An 18,474-nucleotide genomic window follows, 5' to 3' on the forward strand; every position below is an offset into this window, starting at 1 on the left:
TGAGATCATGACCTGAGCTGAAGTCAGATGCCTAACCGACTGAGCCACCCAGGCACCCCTGGTTTTTATTCATAAGAGAAAGGCTTCATCTCTCTTTCTATTCTGAATGACAGCATTGCTGGATAAAGGATTCTTGGCTGCATATTTTTCTTATTCAGCACATCGAATATTTCCTGCCACTCTCTTCAGGCCAGCCAAGTTTCAGTAGACAGGTCTGCTATTAACGTTATGTCTAATCTTGTAGGTTAAGGACCTAGCTGCTTTCAGAATTCTCTCTTTATCCTTTTATTTTACAAGTTTCACTATGATATGTCATGGCATTGACCTGTAGGGAGTTCTCTGTGCCTCTTGGACTTGGATGCCTGTTTCCTCCCCCAGATCAGGGAAATTCTCAGCTAGAATTTGTTAAAAACAAAAAAACAAAAAAACAACTCTGTCCCTTTTCCCCACTCTTCTTCCTTGACTCCTATAATATATTGTTTCATTTCATGGAATCACTTAGTTCTCCAAGTCTTTCTCTGTGATCTAGTAATTTCCTTTCCTTCTTTTTTCACCTTCATTATTCTCCATAATTTTATCTTCTGTTTCACCTATTCTCTCCTCTACTTCTTCAATCCTTATTGTCACTGTATCCAGTTTATTTTGCATCTCAGTTATAGCATTTTTAAATCCATCCCGACTAGTTCTTATGTGTTTGATCTTTGAAGTGTTTCTCTGGTGTCTTCCGTTATTTACTCAAGCCCAGCTCATCGTCTATGACTGTTGTTCTAAAATTTTATTCAGATATATTGCCTATATGTTTTTTTGAACAAGTTTCTGGCTGTGATTTCTTCTTGACCTTTCTTTTGGGGATAATTCCTCTGTCTTGTCTTTTTGGCTACGTGTCTGTCCTTTGCATGTTTTAAAAGCTTATTATATTTCCTTCACCTGACAGCACTACTATATTAAAAGCGGGGGGCGGGGGGCGCCTGGGTGGCTCAGTTAGTTGAGCATCCAGCTTCCACTCAGGTCATGATCTCACAGTTTGTGAGTTTGAGCCCAGCGTCCGAGCCTGGAGCCTGCTTCAGATTCTGTCTCCCTCTCTCACTGCCCCTCCCCTGCTAGTGCTCTGTCTCTCTCTCTCTTAAAAATAAATAACCATTAAAAAAATGTAATAAAAAGGGGTCAGACACTGTGTAGGGCCTGGCACTTCAGGAAGTGTTTCTGGTATATGCTGCATGCACTCTTCTGTTGTGTTTTGGCTACTCTTTCCCACTGGTCATTCCTCTGCAGAGCTCCTCCTTGCTTGCAGTCTTGGAGTGTTTGGACCTTTAAGTGTGTTTTGATTTGTTTGTTGAAGTAACCCTGGAAAAAAAAGGTAGTGGGGCAGGGAGAAGCCTGATCCCCAAAAAAAGAGAAAAGGAAAGAGAACAAAAAAACTCAGAGAATCAAAAACCTGTAAGGCTGATTTCAAAGACAAAGAAAGGAAGAAAAAAAAAAGAAAGAAAAAAGCAGAAGAAAAGAAAAAAAGAAGGAAAAAAAGAGAATGAAAATGCCTGATCCAAATAAAAAGAGAAAAGGAAAACAAAACAAAACAAATAAGAAACCATCAGCCTGATTCCAAAAGAAAAAAAGGATAAGGGAAAAAAGAAAAGAAAAGAAAAGAGCTGTCTGTTGGTGGATGGGGGGTGCTGCCTGTCTGTGCTGGTCTGGAGGAGAGGCCAGCTGAATTGGCTCGAGTCAGTCTTGCCCCAGTAAATAAGCAGTTGCCAGGCACAGGAGGCCAGGTTTGGGATAAGTGGGCCCTGCCTCCTTTGGGGGCTGCTGTGTTGCTCTCTGAAGTCCCACCATGTTGGTGTTGGGGTAATAATGGTGCCACCTCAGTCTCTCATCCTCCAACCGGTGATCTCAACCCCTGCTGTTCAGGCAGCCCTCATAGAATAGGAAGGGCAGTGGGCTCGCCCTACACCACAACTCTCCCGGATTTTTTCTTTGGCGTGTGGTTGGGATTCAAAACCTAAAGTCTTAAAGGACCCGCCACTTCATGGATAGGCTCCCCTGTTCTGGAGCAGAGCCTCTCTACCCTGCTGTTGAAAGGCCTTTGGCTGGTACCTTCAGGGTCTTTTGTCCTTGGGGAAGAAATAAACCGTCTTCCAAAAGTACTCCAGGAAGGGGACTGTTCTCTCCTAGCGCACCCTGGAGATCTTTATACCACCCTATGCACTCTAAGTCCAGCTCCCTCCTCCCCAGGAGTTTGCATCACAGCTCTGCTCCACAGAAAGTCAGGCACTTTCAAAACCTCATAGGTTGAGCTCCAAAAGCTGTTTGCAAAAAAACCTGGGACATTCAATACATCTTTTTTTCCCAGTCCGTGGTCCAGAGAGGTTTCCCTCTTGTGCTAACTCGATGCCATACTTTCTCAACCCCTCTCTCTTTCTCTTCCTTTTGTCCTCCATGGAAAGTGTTCCTTCCCCTCCATAGCACCACCATTTTTCTCTTCCCAATTCACAGCCACGCATCTTGCACCTGCTAGTTGTCTCCCTTCCACTGTGAAGATCCTTCCGCCAGTCCTCAGATCAATTTCCTGGGTGTTCCAAGTAATTAGACATCAATACAGCTTTGAGGGATGAGGAAAGCTCAGTGTCCCCCCTACTTCTCCACCAAGTTAACTCTAATTTGTCTAATTTTTTAATTTTTATTTTTTGCAGTGTCTTTAGCACATTTCAGTATTAAGGTTATTCCGACCTAACAAAATGAATTAAAGTGTTCCTTCCTCTCCTGGTTTTGAAAAAATATTTTGTGTAATATCGGTATTATTTCTTCCTTAAATGTATAAGAGAATTCATATGTGGATCTGGTGCATCTGGGTTTAGAGTTTTCTAAATTGTGGCCTATTTAGATTTCCCATTTAAAAAAAATTGTATTTTTTTCTGATTCCTGGTGATGTTGAACATTTCTTCTTTGGTGTTCATATCCTTTACCCAATTTCTTGTGTAGCCTAAATACTAATCTTTTATCACTTGTAATCTTTAATAAATGCCTTATCCATCTGCCTAGGATCTAACTATTTTTCTAGTATCTTTTGTCATATAATTTTGATATTAAAAAAAACATCATTCCTTCTTTTTAAAACGTATGCTTTTTGGGTTCTTAAGAATCCTTTCCTCCCCACCAATACCCCCAATATCATGTAGTCTTTCTCCAACATTTGTTTATTCTGATAGTTTTGCTTTATACAGTTAAATCTTTTAATTATCACGAGAGTTAAACTGCTTAAGTTTAAGGTATACAGTGTGTTGATTCAGTTCACTTATATGTTCCAAAATAATTACCACCATAGTATTACCTAAAACTTCTATCATGTGACATAATTTCCATTTCTTTTTTTAGTGATGAGAACATTTAAGATCTACACACTTAGCAACTTTCAGGTATATAATACAGCATTGTTAACCATAATCAAAATGCTATACATTACATCCCCCAAACTTACTCATCTTCTAACTGAAAGTTTGTACCCTTTACCCAACACCCCACTTCCCCACTCCCCAGCCTATGGTAAACACCATTCTACCCTGTTTTTATGAGTTTTTCTTTTATAGATTATACATATAAGTGTGATATCATACTGTATTTGTAATGACACAGATGCTGATTCAACTCTTCCTATCTTTATAATGAGTCATTTTCATAAAAAATATATATTTAAATCTCCACCCTTCCTCCACCAGTTGAGTCATGATGCAGTCTTTATTATACACTAATTTCTCTTTTATACAAGGATCTGTTTCTGGGCTCTTTATTTTGAACTTTGGATATACCAGTCTGTTCCTGTGTTGGTACAGCACTGTTTTTATTACTCTTTGTAGTATATCTTAATATCTGGGAAGGCTGTCTCCTTTTCTTTGCTATTATTTTTCAAAATTGACTTAGCTCTTTTTAGATATTCTTTGTTTTCTTATATTTATCTTATAATTACTTTATCAAAATCCTTAATCTTGATTGTTTTTACATATTATCATGGAAAATCTTAAACATATACTAAAGTAGGGAGAATGGGAAAAACAGTCTAATGAACTCCCATGGATTTCATCACCAAACTTCAAAAATTATCATGGCCATTTTTGTCTTGTATTATTGCCCCCCCCTTTTCTTACTCCACCAGATTATCTAAAATCAGGCATAATATCATGTCTTTGTATCAACAAATGTTAAATCACTATTCAAGTTTTCCTGTGTCACTTCTTTCAGATGGAATGTCTATTTTTATTTTTTCAATTGAGGCTTAATTAACATAAGCATTATACAATTTTCAGGTGTACAGCATAATAATTCAATATTCACATATATTGCAAAATGATCAAAAGTCTAGATAGCATCTGTCACTATATGTAGTTACAAAAATTATTTTTCTTGTGATGAGAACTTTAAAGACCATGGAGACGTACAGACTTTCAAATAGGCTTTATAGTCCTATTAACTACAGTCACCATGTTATCTATGCATTATATCCCCATGACTTATTTATTATATAACTGGATGTTTGTACTTCTTGACCCCCCCCCCCCCAACCAATCTTTCCCACCCTCTAGCCCTCACCTCTGGCAATTATCTATCTGCTTCTTTATATCTGCAAGTTGATTTTTCAAGACACTACATATAAGTGAGATTATACAGTATTTATCTTTCTCTATGTAACTTATTTCACTTAGTATAATGCCCTCAAGGTCCATCTATGTTGTTTAAAATGACATAATTTCATTCCTTTTTTAAGGTTGAGTAATATTTCACTGTATATACACAACACATTTTCTTTATCCATTCATCCACTAATGAATACTCAGGTTGTTTACATGTCTTGGCTACTGTAAATAATGTGGCAATGAACATGGAGTGCTTATACCTTTTTGAGTTAGTGCTTTTGTTTTCTTTGTATAAATACCTAGCAGTGGAATTCCTGGATCATATGGTAGTTCGATTTCTAATTTTTTGAGGAGCCTCCATACTGTTTTTTATAGTAGCTGCACCAACTCCCCCCTTCATATTAAATTTTAATTAATAAAAAAGTGAGACAATATCTAAACTATCATGACAATTATCGCAAAAACTGAAAATTACTTTATACAAATATAAAAGACAGGCATCTGGTTTTGACAGTTATTTAAATCTTTAGTAACTGTTATAACTGAAGCACTTGACTTCAAAGTGTCAAAGGCAAAAAAAAGTTCTGAGGCTTCTTAATTAAAAAAACATTTTTTAAAAAGCTAATATGGCTAAATCTAGATCTAAATCTATGCAGTAACATTCTAAAAGACTGTAAAAAAATAATTTATAATTAAGAGTCTTAGTTAACCAAATGAAAATAATGTAATATAATCAGTAACTCAGAAACTATAGTTCAGGGGTGCCTGGGTGGCTCAGTCAGTTAAGCATCCGACTTTGGCTCAGGTCATGATCTCAAGCTTGCTGGGTTCGAGCCCCGTCGGGCTCTGTGCTGACAGCTCAGAGCCTAGAGTCTGCTTTGGATTCTGTGTCTCCCTCTCTCTCTTTCCCTCCCCTACTCATGCTCTGTCACTCTCTCTTCTCAAAAATAAACATAAAAAATAAAAAAAAAAACCTGTAGTTCAGCATGGCATATCTTTTCTTTCTGTTTCTTGTGCAGGGACAGAAGATGTGGGTGTAGGCAGTATTGATAAAGTAGATGCTCCATTAGCATCAGATGATTTATATGGCTGGTGATCAGCCATAATGTAAATGGTTTAGAAGGAAGAGTGTTTGGGGTAATAGTTGCATGAAACACTGGTATGATGGGGTGCTATACTGGTGTAGAACTACTGTAGGTCTCTGCTCTTGGCAGTCTGTAGTCTATATAATTGTGTCTGCTTATTTGAGGCAAAATATTCTGTGGGGACAATCTACTGGCATTGCTGGAATGCCTGTCTTCCATTCCATTGGCAAACCCACTAGTGGCTGTTGCTTGCATCATTTCCCTTCCGTAATCCCTACCTTTTGGGAAGCTATTAATTTCCATCTTCTTTGCTTCTTTTTGTCTCTTTTTTTATTTCAAGCCATTCTTTTGTTTTTCCTCTGTGAAATTTCTGTTTGACAATTGTAGTCATATTTTTCCTCAGAAGAGCTAATATGCTCAGACCAGTTATCTTCAGAATCATAAGGTGCATCTTCAGTTTTGCTTGGATTATTGCTTGGATTAGAAGAATGTGATTTGAACTATGAAGAGCACTATGGTTGTGTGAATTATCCTGTGGAGAGTAATTGGTCCCACTATCTCTCTCTTGAACTCTGTGAATATGCACATTTTTTGCATTACTGTGACCTGTGCTGTCACTATATTTATTTTCAAGACTATCAGGTCTTTGCAGTGTTTTATTTGACGATGAATGATTTTCAGTGTCTTGCATTTTTTCATGTCTCTCATCACGGCTCATGGGTGACTCTTCGATGAGCATTTAAGTGCCTGGTAAGGAAGACTGCCAGTCCCCCTCTGGTCGTGACAGCTCAGCTTGCCCTTGCCTTCCTCTTCCTCTGAGGCCTGGCTTGCCCCCTTGGGTTCTGTCAGCTCTTTCCAGTTGCTGCTTTTTTTCTTCATGCACAAGTCTGGCCACCAGCCTTCTAGTTTAGAGACAGACCTAGTCCAGGACCTGCTGGATGCTGGTCCCAGGGGCCCTGGAGACGCACAGGAGTGAGACGCCTTCTGGAGGAGGATGGTGTGGCTGTACCAATTTGAAGAAAAAATTAGAGTTGGTTTGCTTAAAATAGGATCAATCCACATAAAGCCCACAGATTTTCTGTGGTTTATATGATCATAACCCCCCTTTTTCTCCTCCTCCCATTTATTTGTTTAAAAAGCCGTTTTAGGGGCGCCTGGGTGGCTCAGTCGGTTGAGTGTCCCACTTCGGCTCAGGTCATGATCTCCCAGTCCGTGGGTTCAAGCCCCACGTCGGGCTCTGTGCTGACAGCTCAGAGCCTGGAGCCCACTTCGGATTCTGTGTCTCCCTCTTTCTCTGACCCTCCCCTGTTCATGCTCTCTCTCTCTCTGTCTCAAAAATAAATAAATGTTAAAAAAAATTAAAAAAAAAATAAAAAAATAAAAAGCCGTTTTATTTATCTTGTATTATGATTTTTATTATGGGTTTTGCTAATTGCAGACATGTTCTTTTATTCCTTGTATTTCCTGTAACTTGTTAAATGTAGAGATTTGACTAGATTGAAGTTCATTTTCCTTTGGCAAGAACATTTCAAGAGATGTTGTTGCATACTTCATATTGTATTGCATCATGAATCAAATAATTAACTTTCTTTTTGTGTGGACAAGATTTATTTTGACTTCAGGTATGTTGTTAGCCTAACCCATTCATCATCAAGTTTCCCAAGCTAATGCCATAGCTTTCAAACATGACCCCTGGGAATCTCCGAAATTCTTCCAGAGAGTCTGCAAGGCCAAAAAGACTTCAAAATAGTAATAGATATTATTTACATTTTCTCACAAATGTATAGCAGAAATTTTCAGAGGTTATATGACATTTTTGTTCTAAATTCTTCTCAGTTTTAATTTCTAATATGATATTCAGAGATATAAGCCCCTTACAGAAAATCTCTTCATCCTCAATAATTTTGAAAATGTGAAGCATTCCTGAAAGCAAGAAGTTGGGGAACAACTGAGCTAATGGGTTTAGCAGCCAGTGATTATTATCCCTGAATTTATTATTTCATTAGGTGTTACAAATAGTAATATTAATATTAAACTGTACATCTGATCTTGTCACTCTTCTGCTTAAAACAGCTTTCTATTGTTCTTATCTTAGGTATTTTGCAACATCTAAAGAACATGATAGAGTATCTTACTGTAGATAATGATCCTCTATTGATGCTTTTGTGCTGAGGGAATTTTCTATTTCTGGATACAAAGCAAGAAGTTGATATTCCAGAATTTATCTAGAGAACTATTCCTGGGGGAACAGAGAAACTACAGAAAACAGCATAAGAGAAATGAAAAATACAAAAAAAGAGAATGAAAGAAATGTTAGTCAGTGAAAAAGTCTTACATGAATCCTAATGGTGTTCCAGAAGGAGCGGAGAAAGAGTATGTGGCAGAAGAAACATTTGAAGAGAAAATGGCAAAGAAGTTTCCAAAATTCTCTCAATGGCTCTCTATGCCTTGCACCTTCCCATCTCTTTTTTCTTGTTCTTTTCCCTGTGCTTCAGTTTGGATAATATATATTGACTTTTCTTCAAATTTACTGATCCTTTTTCCTATGTCCAGTTAGCTGTTAAACCTATACAATGAATTCTTAATTTTGGCTATTGTATCTCTCAAGTCCAGAATATCTATTTGCTCTTTTTTATTATTTTATTATTATCATCATTATTATTATTATTTTAGTGAGCTCTATGCCCAACAGGGCTTAAACTCATAACCCTGAAATCAAGAGTCAAATACTCTACCAACTGACCCAGTCCTATTTGCTCTTTTTTATAGATACAGCTTTATTGTTTAAGTTCTATATATTTTCATCTGTTTCATATATCTTTTCCTGAGCTTTCCTTAACACATTCATAATACTAATTTAAAAGTCCTTGTCTGCCGATTCCAACATCTGGGTCACTCTGTGGGTCTGCTTCTAATGGCTGTATTTTCTCTTGATTGCAAGTTACATTTTTCTTCATATTTGTATGTATTGTATTTTTTTTTTATTGTATGTTGAGCATTGTATATCCAAAAGCTTATGGGAACTGCAAGATTTTGTCCCAGGGAGTGCATATCTTTTCCACTGTTAGGAAGTTGGAATAAGAGACAATGAATCTGAGCCAATCAGGCATTATGCTCTGTTGGATTTGGATTTCAATGTCACTTTGAGTTCACCTCAGGTTTCAAACTTCTTGAGGGTGATATTTGGAGTTCTCTGCTGTGTGTATAACATACCTATTCCTCTAGCAGGACTTTGAGATCAGGCATTGTGAAACCAACCACATCTCACTTGGAAGCAGAAGCCCTGCAATTAACAAATTTATAATCTGTTTATTAAAGACAACCTAAAAAATAATTCCAAATAAAAAAAGACAAAAATCAATCAAAATACTATCATTTTAATAAAGCAACATCATTATTTTAATGTATTTTCTTATGAAGTTGTTCTGGGACTATATAGGTTATAATTGTTTCATTATTTAATTGAAAATCTGAAATTAAGTATATACTTTGATTGAGGGTGAAGTTACTATCAAGAAACATTTTCTGCAAAATCCTAAAGGAAAATCATATTCATAATGAGACTGTTTGTTTTTAAAATTTGTCTAAATTCCAGTGGTAAGGAGGCATCTCTACTTTTGCATTCTTGCAAGTTGATTAGTGTGGTAATGTCAATTTGATGTGCCTTCTTGAATTACTATTCTTATAATTCTCATTGGGACTCAGGTCTATCAAAAATTCTTTTATTTATTTATTTTTTAAGTTTATTTATTTATTTTGAGAGAGAGAGAGAAAGAAAGAGAGGGAGAGAGAGAGAGAGCAGGGGAGGGGCAGAGAGAGAAGGAGAGAGAGGGAATCCCAAGTAGGCTCCACACTGTCAGCACAGAGCCCAATGCAGGGCTCAAACTCATGAACTGTGAGATCATGACCTGAGGTGAAATTGAGAGTCAGATGCTTAACCAACTGAGCCACCCAGGAGCCCCCAACAATTCTTTTAAATAAGTCTTTTAAATTAACACCTAAACTTCCTAATTCGGGAGTATTAATTTTGGTTAATCTCTTAGGTAACTACATCTAAAGCTAATAGTAGCATTTCTTTAAGGGTAGATAAGTCATATATTTTCCAAACCTTTGAGTATCTAAGAATAAATGTGTTACTTTTCTACATGAAAGACAATTTAAACATAGATTCTAATGTCACATCCTTTATCCCTCAAAACTCTGACGATATTGCTTCATTAAGTAGTTGGTATTTAATATAACAGAGGAGAAGTCTGATGTCAATGTGATTTTTGCTTCTTCAAATATACCATGTTGTATCTCCATCCTTCACCTATCCACTAAATATCCACCCATGGCATATGCACTCTCTTAACCCAATAACCAACTAAAACTCGTAGGATTTTTCTTTATCTTGTGTATTACTCAAATATCCTACCAAAATATTTTAAAATACAGCTCTCTTTTTTATGATTTGAATGTATTTCACAAGGCTGAAGTAAAGCATTGGCCATTACTCTGAGGGCCATCCTGGTCAGATGTGGTGATGAACAAAGAGCTTGGCAAGCTCTAGATTGTCCTTATTCTCCTTTACTTCACCTCCACCTTGTCTTCCTATCTGCCAGACTTGATGATGAGAAACAAATACTTGATTTGGACCCACAGAAGCAACAACTACACAGAAGCAAAAGTGGTCATGTGGGCAGGAATGGAAGTTATGCATGGACTTAGCAACATGACCTTCACTGACTAAAACCACTGCAATGAAATGAAGCTAGAATAGTACACACCAAAAATGAACCCTTGATTTAGGACCATTCCATGGAGGATAAGTCAACTTTGGTAGCAGGTTGATTACATTAGATCAATTCCATCATTCGAAGGGTACACTTCATTCTCACTGGAAGAGACTTACTTTGGAAGCATATTTCCTTTTCCTGCCCATGATGCTTCAGCTCAAACCACCACAACTGGTAGATTTATAGAATGCTTTACTCATAATATTCCAAAATTCTTTGGAATATATAATATTCCAAAATTCTTTTGGAATATATTTTTTCCCACCAAAAAATTCATTTAACAGTAAATGAAATGTGGTGATATGCTTATCTCATAAAATTCACTAGTCTTACCATGCCCTCATCATCTAAAAATAACTGTCCTAATGGAATGGTAGAATGGCCTTTTGCTTTAAAACACTAAATTATCTTTTACAGCAATTAAAACATTTTATTTTATCTTCATTTATTCTATTATTGACACTCTTCATTTCTTTATTTTGATCTATGTTTCTGAGGTATATAATATTTTTTCTCCTTTAAGAATATTCTTTAACATTGCTTGTAGTTTTACTGGCAATGGATTCCTTCAGTTTTGATTTGTCTGAGAATATTTTTATTTCATCATTTTAAAAATAATTTAAAAAAAATTTTAAAGTAATCTCTACACCCAATACAGGACTCAAACTCACAACTCCAGATCAAGAGTCTCATGCTCCACTGAGCAGCCAGGCACCCCTATTTCATCTTCATTTTTAAGGATACTTTTGCTGACATTGAATTATGGGTTGAGTTTTCTTCTTTCAGCACTTGAAAGATGTCACTTTGTCTTCTTGTTTACATACTTTTTTGGTGAGACGTGTTATAATTCTAAGCCTTGTCTCTTTATAGGTAATGTTTCCTTTTCTCTGGATACTTTTAAGATTTTTGTCTTTGGTTTGCTACGGTCTGAATATAATATGTCTTAAAGAGTGGGGTTTTGGTATTTATTATACTTGGTGTTCTCTGAGCTTCCTGGCTCTGTGACTTAACTGTTTGTCAGTCATTCTAGAAAAATTTTGGCTATTACTTATTCATATATTCTGCCTTTTCTTTCTTCTCCTCTGAGATTCTAATTATACATGTATCAGGCCATTTGATATTGTCTCACATCTCTTGGATAGTCTGTCCTGTTTTTTCCTTTTATGTATTCTTCTTTTCTTTTTACATTTCAGTTTGGGTGATTTTTATTGACCTATCTTCAAATTTACTGATTCCTTGCTTACTTGTGTTGAGTCTACTGATGAGCTCATCTAAACATTGTTCATTTCCATTACTGTGTTTTTTTATTTTGATCATATGGGTCTTCCTTTGCACTGCTCTCCAGGGAGAATCTGTCTCTTGTATCTGTCCTAGTCATATTGTACTATTATTTTAAAAATCAAATCATTTTAGCCTGAGGTGGTGGATAAGGAAGGAGGGTATTCTATGATGTTCAGATTAAGTAATAGCTGTAAGTAGGCACTGTAAACTTAGGTTTTGGGGTATGGACATCATAAGTGTTTCTATCTCTCCTAAAAATGTAATTATTAGACCTAGCATTTCTTCCTGCTCCTCCTCCAAGTGTAGAGCATTCTTTTTGCCTACAGTTTTTGGTGCCCTTTTCACCTCAATTTAAGTGTTTTTTGTTCCACAGAAGAAATAGAAAAGATGGGTTTCAGCAGTGGCTGTTGTTCCCCTCTCACACCCAGCACAGTGAAGGAATCTTTCTCAGGATTCTCCCCACTCTTCCTTGTGAAAGTCTGGTTGAATTCCTGGAGAAAAATCCTGTAAGAGTGTGAAATTTCCTGTCCAAAAAGTCATCGCTAAGACAGATATCAAGAAACTTACTGCTTATGTTTTATTCTAGTATTTTCGTGGTTTTAGGTGTCACATTCAAGTCTTTAATCCATTTTGAGTTAATTTTTGTGTATGGTATAAGAGTGGTCCATATTATTCTGTTGCATGCAGTTGTCCAGATTTCCCAGCACTATTTATTGAAGAGACTGTCCTTTCCTCATTGTGTATTTTTGGCTCCTTTGTTACAAATTTGTTGGCCATACATGCGTGGGTGTATTTCTGGGCTCTCTATTCTGTTCCATTGATCTATGTGTCTGTTTTTATGTCAATACCACATTGTTTTGATTATTATAGTTTTGTAATATAGTTTGGAATCAGGGAGCATGATGCCTCCAGCTTTGTTCTTCTTTCTCAAGATTGTTTTGGCTATTTGGGTTTTTTGATGGTTCTACACAAATTTTAGGATTTTTGTTGTATTTCTATGAAAAGTGCCATTGGATTTTGATAGCTAGTTATTTATAGATTACTTTGGGTTGTCTGGACATTTTAATGATATCAAGTTTTCTAATTCATGAACATGGAATATTTTCCATTTATTTGTATCTTCTATTTTTTCATCAGTGTCTTACAGTTTTCAGTGTAAAATCTCTCATACCCTTGGTTAAATTTATTCATAGGTATTTTATTCTTTTTGATGGAATTGTAAATAAGATTCTTTTAAAATTTCTCATTATAATAGTTTGTTATTAGTGCATAGAAATGAAGCATATTTTTCCATATTGATTTTTTATCCTGCAACTTTACTGGATTCATTTATTCTAACAGTTTTTTGGAGGAGTCTTCAGGGTTTCCTGTATATATTATGTCATCTGCAAATAGTGACAGTTTTATTTCTTTCTTGATCTGGATGACTTTATTTCTTTTTCTTACCTTATTGTTATGGCTAAGACTTCTAATACTACGTTGAATAAAAGTGGCAAGACTGGGCATCTTTGCCTTGTTCCCAATCTTAAAGAAAAGCTTTTAGCTGTTCACTGCTGAGGATAATGTTAACTGTAGATTGTTATATATGGCCTTTATTACGGTGAGGTAAATTTTCTCTATACATACTTTGCTGAGAGTTTCTTTTTTTAATCATATATGGATGTTGAATTTGTCAAATGCTTTTTCTGCCTCTATTGAGATGATCATATGATTTTTATCCATTCTAATGTGGTATATTACATTGATTGACTTACAGGTATTGAACCATCCTTGCATCCCAGGAATAAATTTCACTTGATCATGGTTTATGTTCTTTTTACTGTATTGTTGAATTTGGTTTGCTAATATTTTGTTGAGACTTATAAAAATTATTTTTATTAAGTTTATTTATTTATTTTGAGAGAGAGAGAGAGAGCACAAGTAGGGAAGGGGCAGAGAGATGGAGAGACAAAATCCCAAGCAGGCTCTGCACCATCAGCACAGAGCCTGATGCGGGGCTCAAACTCACGAACCGTGAGATCATGACCTGGGCCGAGATCAACAGTCAGACGCTCAACTAACTATGCCCCCCAGGCACCCCTATTTTGCTGAGACTTTTGCATCTATGTTCATTAGGGATATTGGCCCATTAATTGTCTTTTCTCGGGGTGTCTTTCTCTGGTTTTGTTATCAAGGTAATGCTAGCCTTATAAAATGAGTCTGGAAGTGTTCCCTCCTATTTTTTGGAAGATTTTGATATTGATTGATATTGATTCATCTGTAGGTGTTTGGCAGAATTCATTAGTAAAGCTATGTGGTCCTGGGCTTTTGTTGTCAGATGGTTTTTGATTACTAATTCTCCTTACTAGTAATCAGAGTGTTCAGATTTTCTATTTCCTCATGCTTCATTCTTGATAGATTGTATATTTCTAGGAATTTATCCATTTCTTCTAGGTGTTCCAACATCTTGGTGTATAATTGTTCATAGTGGTGTCTTGTGATACTTTGTATTTCTGTGGTGTCAGTTGTAACATCTCCTCTTTCATTTCTGACATTATCTGAGTCCTTTCTTTTTTTCTTAGTGAGTCTAGATAAAGGTTTGTCAATTTTGTCTATCTTCTCAAAACCAGTTTTTGGTTTCATTGATCTTTTCTATTGTGTTTTCAATCTCTATTTCACTTATTTCCACTCTGACCTTTGCTATTTCTTCCTTCTTTTAATTTTGGGCTTTATTTATTCAACTGTTTTGAGTTTCTTGAGGTATAAAGTTAGGTTGTTTGAGATTTTACTTGTTTCTTGATGTAGACATTTATTGCTATGAACTTTCCTCTTAGAACTGCTTTTGCCACATCACATAAATTTTGGCATACTGTATTTCCATTTTTGTTTGTCTCAAGTTATTTTTTTGCTTTTGATTTCATCTTTGACCCATTGGTTTTTCAGAATTGAAATATACTTATTAAAATGAAATCATTTATAGTTCTAGAACTCAATGTAATTTAGTTGCTAATTTAACAGTGAATATCATGTTTCTTTTATATTACATCAACATCTACATGTGTGGTATGCATTATAAGATTAATATGGATTATTTGATATTTCAAAAAGTTTTCCAGGAGCTAAGTACAAATGCTGGGAGTACTGCAATAAGTTCTGAGTGCCCACAGAACCACAAACCGGAACATGAAAAAAAAGCAAGAAAATGGAGGCTTGACACTATTGGCAAATGACTATTAAGCAAAAATCTATTGAATATGTACTAACAGAAAGGAAGGAAAAATTAATTTTTTAAATTTATTTTGCTGCTCAAATCTTTACATACTCTGGTTGTGTGTATGTCTCAACCTTCTGACCTTCATTGTATTCTGACAACTGCCATTTGTTTTGAGGACATAGAGCAAAAAAAATGGAGAAGCATTCCCCTGAGGCCATGAGTAATATTAGGAGGGCAGATGTTTTAAGGTCACAGTTACCATTATGGTAGTGCTGAGTGCCAGATTCTGAGTGACAAAGGCATCCTTCCGTTCTTGCAAATGTGTGCATGTGTGTTTCTGACATATAGGGGCCTCTAAGATATGGGCACCAGAAGATTGGCTCCTCTTGCCAAGGTATAATTATAGTTCTGGTTCTATCCTTTTTATTAAGTGCCAGTTAAATATCTTCTAATAGAACCCATTTCATTCACTTAGGTCACATATGTACCTTGGAAAATGGTTTAGATACCTCTTGATGGCTTCCTGTATTAGTTTTCTATTGCCAAGTAACAAATTACTACAAATTTAGTAACTTAAAAAATTATACATCTATTATCTTGGTTTCTGTGGGTCAGAATTTTGGGTATGACTTACATTCCTTTGCTCATAGTCTCACAAGGCTACAATCAAGGTATTATCTGGGATGTATTTTAATCCAAATGCTTGGTTGGTAAAGAATCTGCTTCCAAGATCATTTGGTTTATTTATAGAATTTATTTCCTTATGGCTACAAGCCTACATGGTTAGATGGCTACATGGCTGAAGCCCATTCTCAGGCTACCCAACATTCTATAGGCCAATTTAGTAACTTTTAATATTGACTTCTTCAACATAGTTTTTTACTGCATCAAGTCAACAAAAAGAATCTCTCTCCTCAGGGAAGGTCCAGTTCGGGCTTCGTGCCAACAGTGAGGAGCCTACTTGGGATTTTCTGTCTCCTTCTCTCCCTCCACTGTTCCCTCTCTGTGTCTCTCTCTCTCAAAATAAATAAATAAACATTAAAAGAAAAAAAAAGTAGAGACAAGATTCCAGTTCAGGTAGTAAGCTTTCAAAGGCCATTTTTCGTAATTGTTACATTACGCTGTCTCATTTTATATACTTCAAAACTTCAATTTCCCTTTTTATCTATTCCTTTTTCAAGTTTATGATGTTTTTCAAAAGTTATATTTTCTCTGTTCAATTGGTGCTCAATTGCTACCACTGAAATTCATTTATTTATGTTTATTATTTTAGTTTTTTTTGTTTTTTGGAATTTTTTTCTCTGAGAAATTCTGTGATTTTGCTTTACTCCTGCATTGTTTTTTCTAGAAGAATATTCAGTCTGTTTGTATAAAGCCAAATGGTTGTCAAAATATGGAAATCCTTTAGTACTGATTGGTAAGTAGCTGTCCCACCTCTGAATACTCCTCCTACCATCCAGTCTGCCTCAGTCCCCAGTTAAATAAGCCCTGGACCTCTTCACAATCTGACAACTAAATGATTAACATCTGACACAGTAGAAGGTCTTCATGTCTGCTTCCACTCTGGCCAGTGCCTAGTGCCATAAGGAATGAGAAATATTTTGCATTTCTGTTTTACTTAACTTGAATTCTTTTTCTTTTGTATTATTCTGACAGCTACTTTAAGCTCTTCATTATTAATCAGGTCACACTTTTTACAGGAAACAGGCAAGAAATTTTCCTATATTCTATGAGGAAGATTTAGGTTCTCTTGTTCTGTATTTCTTTTATATTTAGTGTGTAATTTCATGATAGTAATTATTTCGTAATGTTTGTCTGTATATATGTTTCTTTCTCCATTAGAGGTAGTGTCATTTCCTCTGGGCATCCTTAGTGGCTAGAATAGTGTGTGAGTACATAATTAATACTGTATTTGTTGAATGAAACAATGAATGATTGGTTAGATCAACCAGCAGGTGGAATGTCTGAAGAGACTACATAATGAGTGGTTGAATATATTTGGGGAAATTCAAATACAATAAAACCGTCTAGTTGGAGCCTTAGGGAGGCAAGTCTAGAATATGAGCATATCTATTAAAATCAATCAATTAGTGAGTCAATGGTGAATTATTTTCCCCTTTGCCATTAGTCTAGACAATTGCGAGTGAATTATTATAAACATGATTCTTTTTTATTTGTTTATAGGAAACATACAAAAAGAAACCTGATGGGCTTTATTATTCCAATCCCATTTTTCTTATTATAGAGTACAACTTTTAATGTCTATATTAATATTTATAATTAGTTGAGTATTTTATAACTGAGCATCTATGTACTAAATAAATTATAATACATAATTTATTATAATTGAGCCTCTATTCATAACTTTTTGAACAATCATGTACTATGCTCTGTGTTACATACTTTACAAAGCTAAGCAATAAAGCCACACAAATCTAAATGTGTTATTTCCTGACTTAGAACCTTTTAAATGATCCCTCATTACTTTATAACAAAGATCAGCTTTTAGGCAGAAAATCTACTAAATCAGTTCTCATGTTACAATTTGCCTTTTCGAGGAAGGCATTACTGATTTTCCAAGTCCGGATTAAGCGATTCTCCTAAAAGCCACCCAGTATTTCAACTGAGTTGAAAGACCCAAATTATAAAAATAAGTATTAACCACCCTCCACTAATTTCTTATTACTTACAAAAATTTCCTGTTTACTCTTCTGTTTCCTCTAGTATAGATTTCTTGAGGTCGGGCTAGACCACAGTGATTACTAAATAAAAAATGAGTAGATTAATTTAAGCAAAAAATTACATTCAAAACAAGTTAACAAAACCTTATGATCTATTTGTCAGGCTCTTCTTGTTTGGCAAAACACCTTTACATTGATTTATCCTGTCATTGACCTCTCTTAACCGACTTGAATCACAGGCATTATCACTATTTTAGAGATGAGAAAACCGTGTTAACACACGTGTTCCAAGAAACAGGCAAGAAGGCAGGAGTACTTGGACGTGAGCCCAGACAAACAACAAAAGGAGTTGCACCTTTTTCACTACATCCTATGGCCTTCATTAACGATTGGTTCCCAATATAAAACTGAATATAAGGGATACAACTTCTGGTGAAAGGGTATGATTGGAAGTGCTTGCTCTGGCACAAAACTGAAAGAAAAGATGTGTTTTCGCCATTCTCTCATTACTTACAGTTTAAAGTATACTTTGTGAATTTTTAATATAAATGATGAACAAATATACTTAAGGCTTTTTTGAAAATATTTCTCTCAGCTCTTTAACTCTCACCAACCTATTTCATTCCTTCTTTGCTGAGGCTCATAGAGGGCGCTCACAAAGTGCTACTCACTGGGAAAAGCGAAGCTCCACTCAAAACACACTTCACACTGCAACTAAAAGGCGCAGCGCCACCACCTCAGACTTCCTTCTCCTTTCCAAGGCAGGAGGCGTGGCTAATTTCCCTCATTCAAATAAAAAACCAGGAGATTTGCATGGGGAACGGCTGAGCCGTG

General features: G+C 35.8%; 1 long non-coding RNA gene across 1 annotated transcript; it reads right to left on the reverse strand.

Annotated features, from left to right (window-relative positions):
- Positions 1–8,383: 8,383 nt before the first annotated feature.
- Positions 8,384–18,437, reverse strand: LOC123591030. The gene is made up of 3 exons (XR_006709082.1): positions 18,312–18,437; positions 17,650–17,721; positions 8,384–8,990 (listed from the first exon to the last, which is right to left on the reverse strand). It is a non-coding gene; the product is annotated as an uncharacterized LOC123591030 (long non-coding RNA).
- Positions 18,438–18,474: the final 37 nt, after the last annotated feature.

This window comes from Leopardus geoffroyi, chromosome B4, assembly GCF_018350155.1.
Source record: "Leopardus geoffroyi isolate Oge1 chromosome B4, O.geoffroyi_Oge1_pat1.0, whole genome shotgun sequence".
NCBI lineage: Eukaryota > Metazoa > Chordata > Mammalia > Carnivora > Felidae > Leopardus > Leopardus geoffroyi.